Source organism: Indicator indicator, chromosome 6 (assembly GCF_027791375.1).
Source record: "Indicator indicator isolate 239-I01 chromosome 6, UM_Iind_1.1, whole genome shotgun sequence".
Lineage (NCBI taxonomy): Eukaryota > Metazoa > Chordata > Aves > Piciformes > Indicatoridae > Indicator > Indicator indicator.
Window position 1 is genome coordinate 23,849,074 of NC_072015.1, and position 12,709 is coordinate 23,861,782.

Genomic DNA, 12,709 nt, shown 5'->3' on the forward strand with positions numbered 1-12,709 from the left:
CAATGACAGCACAAGGGGCAGTGGTGGAAGCTGAGGCATAGGAAGTTCCATGGAAACATGAAGAGAGATTTTTTTCACTGTGAGGGTGACAGAACACTGGAACAGGCTGCCCAGGGGGGTTGTCGAGTCTCCCTCTCTGGAGATATTCAAAACCCACCTGGATGCATTCCTGTGTAATCTGCTCTAGGTGATCCTGCTGTGGCAGGGGAGTTGGACTGGATGATCTTTGAGATCCCATCCAGCCCCTAACATTCTGTGATCCTGCAATCATTCAGACAAAGGTGCACAACGATTCAGTTGTCCTTATCCTTGTCCTTATGAAGTGCTATTACAACATTCAATGGATGAAATGTGCTAAATGTAACTTACTTCACCCCCTTAATTTGTGGCCTATCTATGTTCTTACCTGAAAGCTTGGACTAGATGATCCTTGAGATCCTTTCCAACCTGATACTCTAGGAATCTATGAATTTAGGAATTGTATCATTTAAAAATCCCCACAAAACCTTTGGTATCAAAAAGATTGGTGCCTGATGCAGCCATCTAGGTGTCATGCCACTCTAAATACATCTCTGTTGTTATATTACTCAATTTAAAGGTTTCTGTGCTTTAAAGAACACACATTTTGTTTTGTACTATGTGTTGTGGAGAGAGGCAATGTCACAAAACAAAATGTTCCTAGAGCAAGTGGATTTCTCTTAACTGATTTTCACACTTTGGATGCCTTTAGAAATTGCAGACAGCTCTCAGTTTCAGTTATGTGAGGACCAGATGGCTCTGCTTTGGGAGAGTAAGAAATATAGTCCCAAGACAGCATTCAGCAGATGTCCAGGCAGCAGCTCCAGCTGACCAGACAGGTTTGCTCTTCCTGCACTTCACACCCAGCCAAAGCCAGCAGTGATGCAAGGACAGTGGAATAAGCCTCAAGCAGTGCAGCTCCTGAGCGCAGAGAAAATTAGTTCGAGACTTAAAGCAAACAAACCAGCAAACAAAACCCAAACCTCAAATCCATCTTAAGTGATATTTTCCTCTGTTTTGGGAGAAAAGGATAAGAAAATGTCTAGGGAAAGATGTAACTGGATTTTTTTCTTAAGAAGAGAGAAGGAGAAAAAACTAATTAAAAGAAGACAGATTGCACTTTTACTTCTGTGACTGACAGAATTCATTCCTTCCTTCTTAATTCCTTTTGAATTCCTTCCTTCTGAATTCCTTTTGAATTCCTTCCTTCTGATTCCTTCTGAATTCTTTCCTTCCAAATTCCTTTTTTTCTTCTTTCTTTCCTTCCAAATTCCTTCCTTCCTTTCAAATACCTTCCTTCCTTCCAAATTCCTTCCTTCCTTCCTTTTGAGTTCCTTCCTTCTGAATTCCTTCCAAATTCTTCCTTCCAAATTCCTTCTTTCCCTTCAAATTCCTTCCTTCTGTATCCCTTCCTTCTGAATTCCTTCCTTTCTCCCTTCTGAATTCCTTCAGTATTCTTTCCTTCCAAATTCCTTCCTTCCTTCTTTCCTTCTGATTTCCTTCCTTCTGAATTCCTTCCTTTCTCCATTCTTTCCTTCTGAAATCCTTCTCTCCAAATTCCTTTATTCTGAATCTCTTCCTTCCTTCCAAATTCCTTCCTACAGAACTCCTTCCTTTCTTCAAAATTTCTTCCTTCCTTTCTTCAAAATTTCTTCCTTCCTTCCTTTCTTCAAAATTTCTTCCTTCCTTCCAAATTCCTTCCTTCTGAATTCCTTACTTCATTCCTTCCTCTCATTTTCCCCGGACAACAGAAAATGAGATGGGCATTTGTCCCATGTGCTACAACGGCAGCATCCTCTGAACCACGAGCCTGGAAATGCACTAAAAGAAGATTGCAGCTCTTGGATCCTTTTGCAGGATTGGACTGGTTTGGTAGGGGAAGAAAAAAAAGACAATCAAGGCAGTGGCTTGTTTATGAAAATTTGGGTTCTGACTTTAAGAGGACAAGACATGACACAGAGATGCTTGTTCAATAATCCTTCCTAATTTTTTTCCTGACAGCAAAACTCAGGCAAAAATAAGCACACACAGACCAGAAAAAAATAAACAAAAAAATCAGTGTTGATTTAGCTCAGTGTTCCCTCAAGGAGCTCAAGATTGGCAGGCAGGTAACCAGGAAAAGAGGACAAAAGCATATCTGAAATGATCACTTCCTTTTCAAACAACATTTCTCCTTATTTGCTCATTTTCTAACCAATTTTCTCATGGTTATTATCCCTCTCTTCTCGTATTTCAGACGGCCTGGATGGGATGATCACCGGTGAATTAATAAAAAATGGGAGAAAAAAATCTCCAAGCATGAAACAATCATGCAATTGAAATCCCAAGGCTGCAGAATCACTTGTAATCAGAGGGTTTTGTGAGAGCAATTTATTCTCCATAAGCTCCCAGAAGAATGGAGGAGAGAGCACCTGAACTGCCTCTCAGATTTCTACACAATATTGAGAATAAATTGGATTACCTAGCCCTACTCTTTTCAACCATAAAAAAAACCTCTGGGTAAATTTAATTAAGTTTTCTCCCCTGTGTAGAGGAACCCTATAGGATATGAAGAACGATTCAGATGTTGCTGGATTTGGATTCTCTTTGGAAAATTTGCACATCATTAGAGAATCATAGAATTGTTTTGGTTGGAAGTGATCTTTAAGATCATACAACTTTTAACCTAAGATCTCCATGGCCACTAAACCTTGTCCCCAAGTGCCATGCCCACAGGTTTCTTGAACACCTCCAAGGATGGTGACTCCACCACCTTCCTGGGCAGCCTGTTCCAATCCCTGACCACTCTTGTAACAAAGAAATATTTCCTAATATCCAACCTAAAACTTCCCTGGCATAATTTTAGGGCATTTCTTCTTGTCCTGATTGTAGAGATAAGAGACCAACCCCACCTCACAGAACCCCAGAATAGTCAGGGATGGAAGGGACCTCAAGAATAATCCAGTTCCAACCCCACTGCCATGGGCAGGGACACCTCACACTAGATCAGGTTGCTCAGAGCCACATCCAGCCTGGCTGAAAAAACCTCCAGGGATGAGGCTTCCACCACCTCCCTGGGCAACCTGTTCCAGTGTCTCACCACCCTCATGGGGAAGAACTTCTTCCTCACATCCAATCTGAATCTACCCACTTCTAGTTTTACTCCATTCTCCCCTAGTCCTATCACTACCTAACACCCTAAAAAGTCCCTCCCCAGGTTTTTTGTAGCCACCTTCAGATACTGGAAGGCCACAATAAGGTCTCCTCGGAGCCTTCTCTTCTCCAGACTGAACAGCCCCAACTCTCTCAGCTTGTCCTCATAGGAAAGGTGCTCCAGCCCTCTGATCATCCTCCTGGCCCTTCTCTGGACACAGTCCAGCACCTCCAGATCTTCCTTGTCATAGGGGCTTCAGAACTGGACACAGTACTCCAGGTGGGGTCTCACCAGAGTGGTATAGAGGGGGAGAATCATTTCTCTTGACCTGCTGGCCACACTTCTCTTGATGCAACCTCACTCCAATCTCCTTTCAGTTAGTTGCAGAGAGCAATGAAGTCTCCCCTCAGCTTCCTATTCTCCACACTAAACATCCCCAATTCCCTCAGCTGCTCCTTCCCAGCCCTGTTCTCCAGACCCTTCCCCAGTTTGTTTTCCCTTCTCTGGACACTCTCATTTCCTCACATCCTGTCAGTTGTTCCTTTGGTGAATTAAGCAATCAATATATTAAATTCATGTGCATAAACTTAGTGAATATTAACTAATTAATATTTTTCTTACCAAGTATCTGATCTTCTTTCAGTCACTAGGGAGGGTTTATATTGGTTTTGGGGTATTTTTTTCTTCTCTATTAGGCCATGGTTTGTCAGACCTTTGCAGTATAGTCAAAGTCCCAGGTTGCTTCCAGAATTCTGAGATACAGTTTAATAGCAATTTCAAAAACTTCATCACTATCTCAGAGCCCTCCAGGAAGATTACTCTGGATATAGACAGGATATTTATTTATTTATTAATGAAGTCCTGATAAGAAAAAAAAAAATAAACCAAACAACTTTAAAGGAGACAAAGATATTTTGGTCTCAGCTTCAAGGCCAGGCATAGCAGAATTTTGATGCCTGGTTATGATGTGCTTGCAGTTCAGCAAGAATCTCTAAATCATTTCCACATCATTTCTTTAAGCTGGTTATAAATTGCAGTTAATTGTCCCCTTTCAGCATTTTGTCACCCACAGGTGCAAACAATGTAAGATGTCAATCAGCTGCATGCATCTCTTGCCCTCCAGCCAGGTAATAGCACAAGAGTACAGGAATAGGAAATGCTTCTTCAGCCCTGTTTAGGAGCAGGCTTTTGTTTTCTGTAAGATGATATTTGTTTCTGATATTCTACTCTGCCCTGCTGAGTCTGCATCTGGAATATTGTGTCCAGTTCTAGGCCCCTCAGTTCAAGAAGGACCTGAGGGAACTGCTTGAAAGAGTCCAGTGCAAAACCACAAAAATTGATTAAGGGAGTGGAACATCTCCCTGTGAGGACAGGCTGAGGGAGCTTGGGGGTCTTGAGCTTGAAGCAGAGGAACCTGAGGGGTGCCCTCATTCCTGTTGATAAAGATGTGAAGGGATGGAGCAAGAACAGGGGGCAATGGCTGCTAGCTGGAGCACAGGAGTTGCCACGGGAGGTGCTGGAACACAGAAAGTTCCACCTCAACATGAGAAGAAACTTCTTTCCTCTGAGGGTGCCAGAGCCCTGGAGCAGGCTGCCCAGAGAGGTTGTGTAGTTTCCTTCTCTGGAGATGTTCCAAATCCACCTGGACGTGTTCCTGGCTGACCTGTCCTGGGTGACCCTGCTCTGGCAAGGAGCTTGGACTGAATGATCTCTGGAGGTGCCTTCCAACCCCAAATACTCTGTGAGTCATTCTTCACAAACACAGTTCCTGGAAAGTTCAGCAAAACTGCATGGAGCCACCAACTACTAGCATGGATTTGATAACTTTATTGTTCACTGGAGCATGGAAGATCTAACAGGATGCAAATGATCATCCCTGCAGATAGGAATTGATCAGAACATTGACAACATGAGGCTTGCTGGTGGGGGAATTACTGTACAATGACACTCACTTGAAACCAAGGGAGAGAAGAAATATTGAGCTTTGTGAGAGCTAAATTGCTTTGGGGGGTGTGTGGAGGTGGTGGTGGTGATGGTAGTCAGCCTATCAGCAAATGAGATTAAAGCAATTCCTATTGTATGGATCTGTCCAGAAACATAACCTGGGTGAAAATGCTTAGATGAGAGCTATAAAAACCTGCAGTTAAAAACTATAAATCTAATCAGCATCGATTGGCTGAAGCTTTAAGTTTTGTGCACTAAAATTCTTCTTTCTTTATTTATTTTTTTCTCTCTCTCTTTTTTTAATAAGTCTTTACAGTAGGATGTGGAGAGAGGGGAAAAAAAACAACAAACCAAAATCAGCATTGATTTTTGGTGGTTTGTTTTTTTTTTTTTTTAATCTAGTGCCTACAAATATTTACAGAACGATGATTTCTCTTCTCTGTTTTTAATTATTTTCCTCCCAGGCGTTCTTCAGGGGTAGCATTGACACATCCTAAACTTTTATAGCCTTCACAATGCCAATATTGCCAGCTTTTTGCTTTAATTGCACTAATAACAAGGCCAACACTTGGCATCAAGTGCTGCTTTTTTAGCAATATGAATCACACCATTGAAATTGGACATTAATAGAAGCATAAACATGTTTTTAACTGCATGATTTGTGCTTATCCATGAAGGGGGTTTGTCTTCGCAAAACAATCCTGAGCTTGGAGAAGGTTTTCAGTGGCAGACAAGCACTGTGCTTTGTGGATTTTTGAATCAGTGTTCTGAGTTTGTCTGCGAGGATTACTGCATGGAATGCCGGAGCACTGTGTCCAGTTTTGGAGCCTCTATTACAGGAAAGATCTGGAGGTGCTGGAATGTGTCCAGAGAAGGGCCAGGAGGATGATCAGAGGGCTGGAGCTCCTCTCCTATGAGGACAAGCTGAGAGATTTGGGGTTGTTCAGTCTGGAGAAAAGAAAGCTCTGAGGGGACCTTATTGTGGCCTTCCAGTATCTGAAGGGGGCTACAAGAAAGCTGGGGAGGGACTTCTTAGGGTGTCAGGGAGTGATAGGAGCAAAAGTAGAAATGGGTAGACTCAGATTGGATGTTAGGAAGAAGTTCTTCACCACGAGGGTGGTGAGACACTGAAGCAGGTTTGCCCAGGGAGGTGGTGGAAGCCTCATCCCTGGAGGTTTTTAAAGCCAAGCTGGATGTGGCTCTGAGCAACCTGATCTAGTGTGAGCTGTCCCTGACCATGGCAGTGGGGTTGGAACTTGATGATCCTTGAGGTACCTTCCAACCCTGACAATTGTATGATTCTATAACATATTACAGAGATGATTCTTTATTCCAGGATGATATCTGCAAGTTGCAAATTCATTACATAAAATCAGAATGTATCCAGAATTAACAATGGTCCTTCAGCATTCAATTTCTCTCCTGCAGCTGAGAGCAATATATCTCCTAAGAGGACATCTTACTTGATTTCACTTTCATGCTGTAAAGAATAATGGCAATTTATTTCCTTCCCTCATTTTGCCTCCTGCATGTAAGGATGCACGAGTGTAAATTAAGATCAGAATGAAATATAGAGTTGACTGCTGGGAAATATTGAACCGTGTTCATGGCTCTGGAAGAAAGTACAGCACAGTGGTCACCACAACACAGCTGAATGTACTTTACAGTAAAGAAATTCTTGACAAGAGGGTGAGAAGACACTGGAACAGGTTGCCCAGGGAGGTTGTGGATGTCCCCTCCCTGGAACTGTTGAAGGCCAGGTTGGATGAAGCTTTGAGCAAGCTGGGCTAGTGGAAAGGGGCATGGAACTAGGGGTGATTTTTAAGGTCCCTTCCAATCCAAACCATTCCATGGTATGATGAGATCTGTCAAGTGAAGAATCAATTTTTCCATGCCTGTGACTCCCCTGGTGAACACTGTGTGTGCTGGTTTGAGGGTTTAAGGATTCCACAGGGTAATGAATCAACTGATAACTGACTCACCACTAAAAAAAAAAAAATTAGAAAATAAGAATAATAATTACACTTCCTCCAAAAGTGGGAAGATACTCTTAGGTGAAGAAGTAAGCAATACTGAATACGTTCTTGACCTGCTGTTGGACTTTGCATGCTTCTGAATATTGTCCAGTTCTGGGCAACTGATCTAGTGGAGGACGTCCCTGCTTACTGCAGAGGGGGTTAGACTAGATGACCTTTGGAGGTCCCTTCCAACCCAGACCATTCTATGATGGTTTCATGGTACTATGATTCCATGATTCCATGATTCTATGGTTCTGTGGTTCCATGATTCCACAGTTCTATGATTCCATGATTCTCTGATTCCATGATTCCATTACTCTGTGATCCATGATTGTATTCTCAGTGCAGTGCTTTGAGGTACAAGTCAAAAAAAAAAAAAAAAAAAAGCAGCAAAGTGATGAATGGCAAGAGTAGAAATTTGTTCTGCAAATGTGGTGTACCAAAGAAAATATCAAAGAGCTGGCAAGGGACAAATGCTGGTCTGAAAAAGAAAAGAATAATGAGGTAAAGGAAATGCATCTTGTAGAAGGATCATTTCTGAAGGAAAAAGAAAAGCAAAGAATCCTGCTGCTGAGATTTGGCTGCATCAGGGAGCTCTGTGAGATATTAGATTATTAGCTACAAAGACTGCAGGAAGGACAAGCAATGGTAAGAGGAATGATAATCTCTCTGAAGAAATAAATGACTTCTTCACCCACCAGAGTGAAACCTGGCTGTTGGTATTCCTCAGAGCCCTATTCTAGGAAAAAATAGTGCTTGCTGTGCACAATATTTCTCAGCCAAACTTGATTTCATGGCTTTACTTAGGAATTTTCCAGCGTTTATTTAGCATATCCCACTCTCAGCTGAATTTTCTCTGGGTAATTAGTCAGCACGCTCCCAAACAACAGACTAGAAACCTGAAAGCACTTTATTTGCACAATAAAATACAGATTTCACTGGAATAACGGGAAGGAAACTAAAAGACTCAGCAGGAAAATATCCTTGACACTGATTGTACTGTTACATACACAAATACTTTCATTGAAGCAACCTAAATTCCTGACTTTCACAAAGGTAGGGCTGATGAGATTGAGAGCAACCCTGCAGAGAAGGACTTGGGGATGCTGATGAATAAGAATCTGGACAGGACCAGGCAGTGTGAGCTTGCAGCACAGAAGGCTAGTGGCAGCCTGGGCTGCATCCAAAGCAGTGTGGCCAGAGATGGAGAGAGGGGATCCTGCCCCTCTGCTCTGCTCTGGGGAGACCTCACCTGGAGTAACTTTCCCCTTCCCTTAATTCCTTTTTTCTTCTTCTTTTCTTATTTTTTCCTACTTTTTTCTTCCTTTTCCCTTTCCCTTTTTCTCTCTCCTCCCTTCTCCCTCCTCCCTTTTCCTTTTTCCTTTCCCTTTCCTTTTTACTTTCTCTTTCCCTGTTTCCTTTCCCTTTTTCCTTTCCCTCTTCCCTTTCCCTCTTCCTTTTTCCCTTTCCCTTTGCCCTTTCCCTTTTCCCTTTCCATTTCCCCTTTCCCTCTTCCCTTTCCCTTTCCCTTTCCCTTTCCCTTTCCCTTTCCCTTTCCCTTTCCCTTTCCCTTTCCCTTTTCCCTTTTCCCTTTCTCCCTTTCCCTTTTGCCTTTTCCCTTTTTCCCTTTGCCTTTTTCCCTTTCCCTTTTCCCTTTCCCTTTTGCCCTTTCCCATTTCCCCTCTCCCCTCTTCCCTCTCGCTTTTTCCTTTTTCTTTCCCTTTCTCCTTTCCCTTTCCCGTTCCCTTTATTTAGGAATCTTCTCTTCTTGAAAGGATTAATAGCAAAGTCAAGTCACACACATAACACACACAAGAGCTGTACAGCTTCCAGCTCTTTTAAGTATGCTAATTCTGCTGTTAGGATCCTTAGCATTCTGCATGGAAGGATTTCTACTGGTATGACATTGTTTGAGTATTTCCATTTTGAGGGGGGAAAAATGAAGCAACAAATAGATCAGAATAATTTTTAATTGAAGTGCATGTTGAAATGTTTTGAAGTGATGCTTTTAGAGGCTGAGCTGAGAACTTTTGCCTGTAGAACATCACCATAATCATCTCAGCTTAACTTCCTGTGTCAGCCTATAAAGAGGGAGTACTCTGTAACAAAAATCTTGGACAAATGGGGAATAATATTCCACTGAAATGCCTTTTGCAGCACCTACAAAGCTTCTTTTCTGTGAGCAGATGAAACACACACACGCAGAGGCCAATACACACAGTTCCTGGAGCCATCAGCCAGTTTTAGCCTACACCAGGGGAAAGGATGTGACCTAACCTCCAAAACTTTCCCTCTTTTGATTTAATTTTTGCCAGCTTTCCCCTCAGGAGCTAAACCTTCTCTCTCAAAAAAAGGGAAAGATATGAAACTCTATCTTCTGAAATATCAGTGCCATGATTCCTTTTTGTTCAAATATGGATTTTCAAAAGAGAAGAAAAAAAAAAAAAACCAGCAGCAAAATCTTATCACTAAAAGAGAGAGTAAAATTCTCTGCTAATATTCTCTGCGTCCTTATCTTCTTACAGGGGTTTCAAATTCACTGTAAAAAGCCTGAAGATTAATTTAGTGGCTCTCATTGTCACAATTTCTCAGAACAGATACATTAAGTAGATTTCTTTTTTTACTGGTGGACATTGTTTTAATTCAGACATTGGATTTTGGAATGTCAAGGCTAAAATAGACAGTGGGGTCTTGCACAGAGATTTCATCTCTCTGCTACTCTGTGACTCTCCTTCATTTGCAGCAGACCACATTTATCTCCTATGTGGTGCTTGGTTGTTGTCTGAGGTTAATCACAGAATCACAGAATTGTCAGGGCTGGAAGGGACCTCATGGCTCATCTAGTTCCAACCCCCTCTGCTATGGGCAGGGACACCTCACACTAGATCAGGTTGCCCAGAGCCAAATCCAGCCTGACCTTAAAAGCTTCCAGCCAAATGAGTGCTGATATTCTGTTGCCTGCACATTATTTTCACCTATATCTTGTATTTGTGCACTGATGAGGTGCTTGTCAAGAAAACAGCAACTGCAAATATGGGAGATAGAGGTTAGGCACCAACTCTGTGTGATATAAATTATTTGATGAATAGATAGAACGTCCCCTTCTGTCTTTGTGTCTCAGAACACTCAGCCAATCACCTATCTTGTCTTCAAATATTTTCAAATGTCAGAGGATAAACATATGTGGTGGGTTGGCTATGGTGCAGAACTTCTTCCTCACATCCAATCTCAATCTGCTCTGCTCTCATTTCAAACCATTGTCCCTGGTCTGCAGGCCTTTGCAAACAGTTCCTCTGCAGCCTTCCTTCCGGCTCCTTCAGGTACTGGAAGGCTGCTCAAAGGTCTCCTTGGAGCCTTCTCTTCTCCAGGCAGAACAACTCCCAGCTTCCTCAGCTTGTCATCCTAGGAGAGGTTCTCCAGCCCCCCTGATCATTTTCATGGCCCTCCTCTGGACCTGATCCATCAGGTGCAAGTCTCTCTTGTGTTGGGAGTCCCGTGGCTGGACACAGCACTGCAGGTGAGGTCTCCCCAGAACAGAGCAGAGGGGCAGGATCCCCTCTTTCTATCTCTGACCACACTGCTTTGGATGCAGCCCAGGCTGCCATTGACCTTCTGTGCTGCAAGTGCCTATTGCTGGCTCCTGTGCAGCTTTTCACCCACCAGCACCCCCAAGTCCTTTTCCTTAGGGCTGCTTTCTGTCATCTCATGACCCAGCCTGGATTGATAATGAGGACTGCAATTTTCAGCATGCAAACAGTCGTGTCCAGTCTTCCATTGAAGAAAAAAGAAACCAACCCTTGTAGCTGCCAAGTTCTAGTAACAAGGATACAAAAATATTAGAGCTCTTGATTACTCTTTAAATTAGAATTAAAAAAAACCCATGGACTGATGAGCAAAGCCATAAAACCTGCAGACAAAGGTTCCAAGAAAACCTTCAGTAAAACCACTCTCAAACAAAAATAAATCAAGATGAGTTTCATATGTCAGAGCTATTATGACTCAGTGATTTTTGTCTCCTTTCTTTTGACACAGATGTCAGTAATAGTACCTATTCAAGTCAGCTTTAGAAATACACAACCTTCAAATTGGTTTTACTTCCCCAAAGGCTGTTATATTCTATCTGGCTAACTCTCAGACCTATGGAAAATTTGCATTCTCAGACCAATTTGGAAGAGGAATATAGACCAACATAACCCCCCCACAAACCCAGTCTTTCATTGTTAGCAAAGTAGTGATTTGCTGGCATTCAGTAATTCATCTCAATAGATGCAATTATTCCTGATTCCTAATAATAAGACATCCAGAACATAAACTCTGCAAATTTCACCCATTTCACAGAGCAGTCAGCTTCAGACTCTTATTACTGCAAGAGATATGCAACTATCAGAATCTTTTGTAGACACACATTGATTTGAAGGTACCTTTATGGTTAAGATGCTGGAGGCCTGGAGCAGGCTACCCAGAGATGTTGTGAAGTCTCCTTCTCTGGAGACTTTCAAACTCACCTGGATGCATTCCTGTGTGACCTGCCCTAGGTGATCCTGCTTTGGCAGGGGGGTTGGACTGGATCATCTCTAGGAGTCCCTTCCATAATTCTATGATTCCATGATTCAATTATAATCAAATTATATCAACTGAAAATATGTCCAGGTACCTATCTACCTACCTACCTACCTACCTACCTATCTACCTATATAGGTAGGTAGGTGGGTAGGTAGGTAGGTATGTATGTATGTATATATGTATGTATGCATGTATCTATCTATCTATCTATCTATCTATCTATCTATCTATCTATCTATCTATCAGACTATCAGACTATCTATCTATCTATATTATCAGACTATCTCTCTATCATCTATCATCTATTTTTCTATCACCTATCCATCTATCTATTTATCCATCCATCCATCTGCCTTCTTATCTATCTATCTATCTATCTATCTATCATCTATCATCTCTTTCTATCATCTATCTATCCATTTATCCATTCATCCATCTACCTACTTATCTATCTATCAATCTTTCTATTATCTATCATCTGTCTTTCTCTCTCTCTCTCTATCTCTCTTTCTATCATCTATCATCTATTTTTCTATCACTTATCTATCCATCTATCTATCTATTTATCCATCCATCCATCTGCCTACTGATCTATCTATCTCTCTATCATCTATCATCTCTTTCTATCATCTATCTATCTACTTATCCATCCATCCATCTACCTACTTATCTATCTATTTATCAGACTATCTATCAATCTTTCTATTATCTATCATCTGTCTTTCTATCTATCTATCTATCTATCTATCTATCTATCTATCTATCTATCTATCTATCTATCTGTCTATCTATCTATCTATCTATCCATCCATCCATCTATCCGTCCATCCATCCATCCATCCATCTACCTACCTAGCTACCTACCTGCTTATTTACCTATCTGCCTACCTATTTACCTACCTGCCTAACTACCTCTCTGTCTCTGAATCTCTCTCCTTCCACATTTAAAATATTTCTCTGCCACTGGAAATTTTACTTATCTCAAGACAGTTATTAGGAGGACAGCCAGTATTAGGTTGAGACTCATATGTTG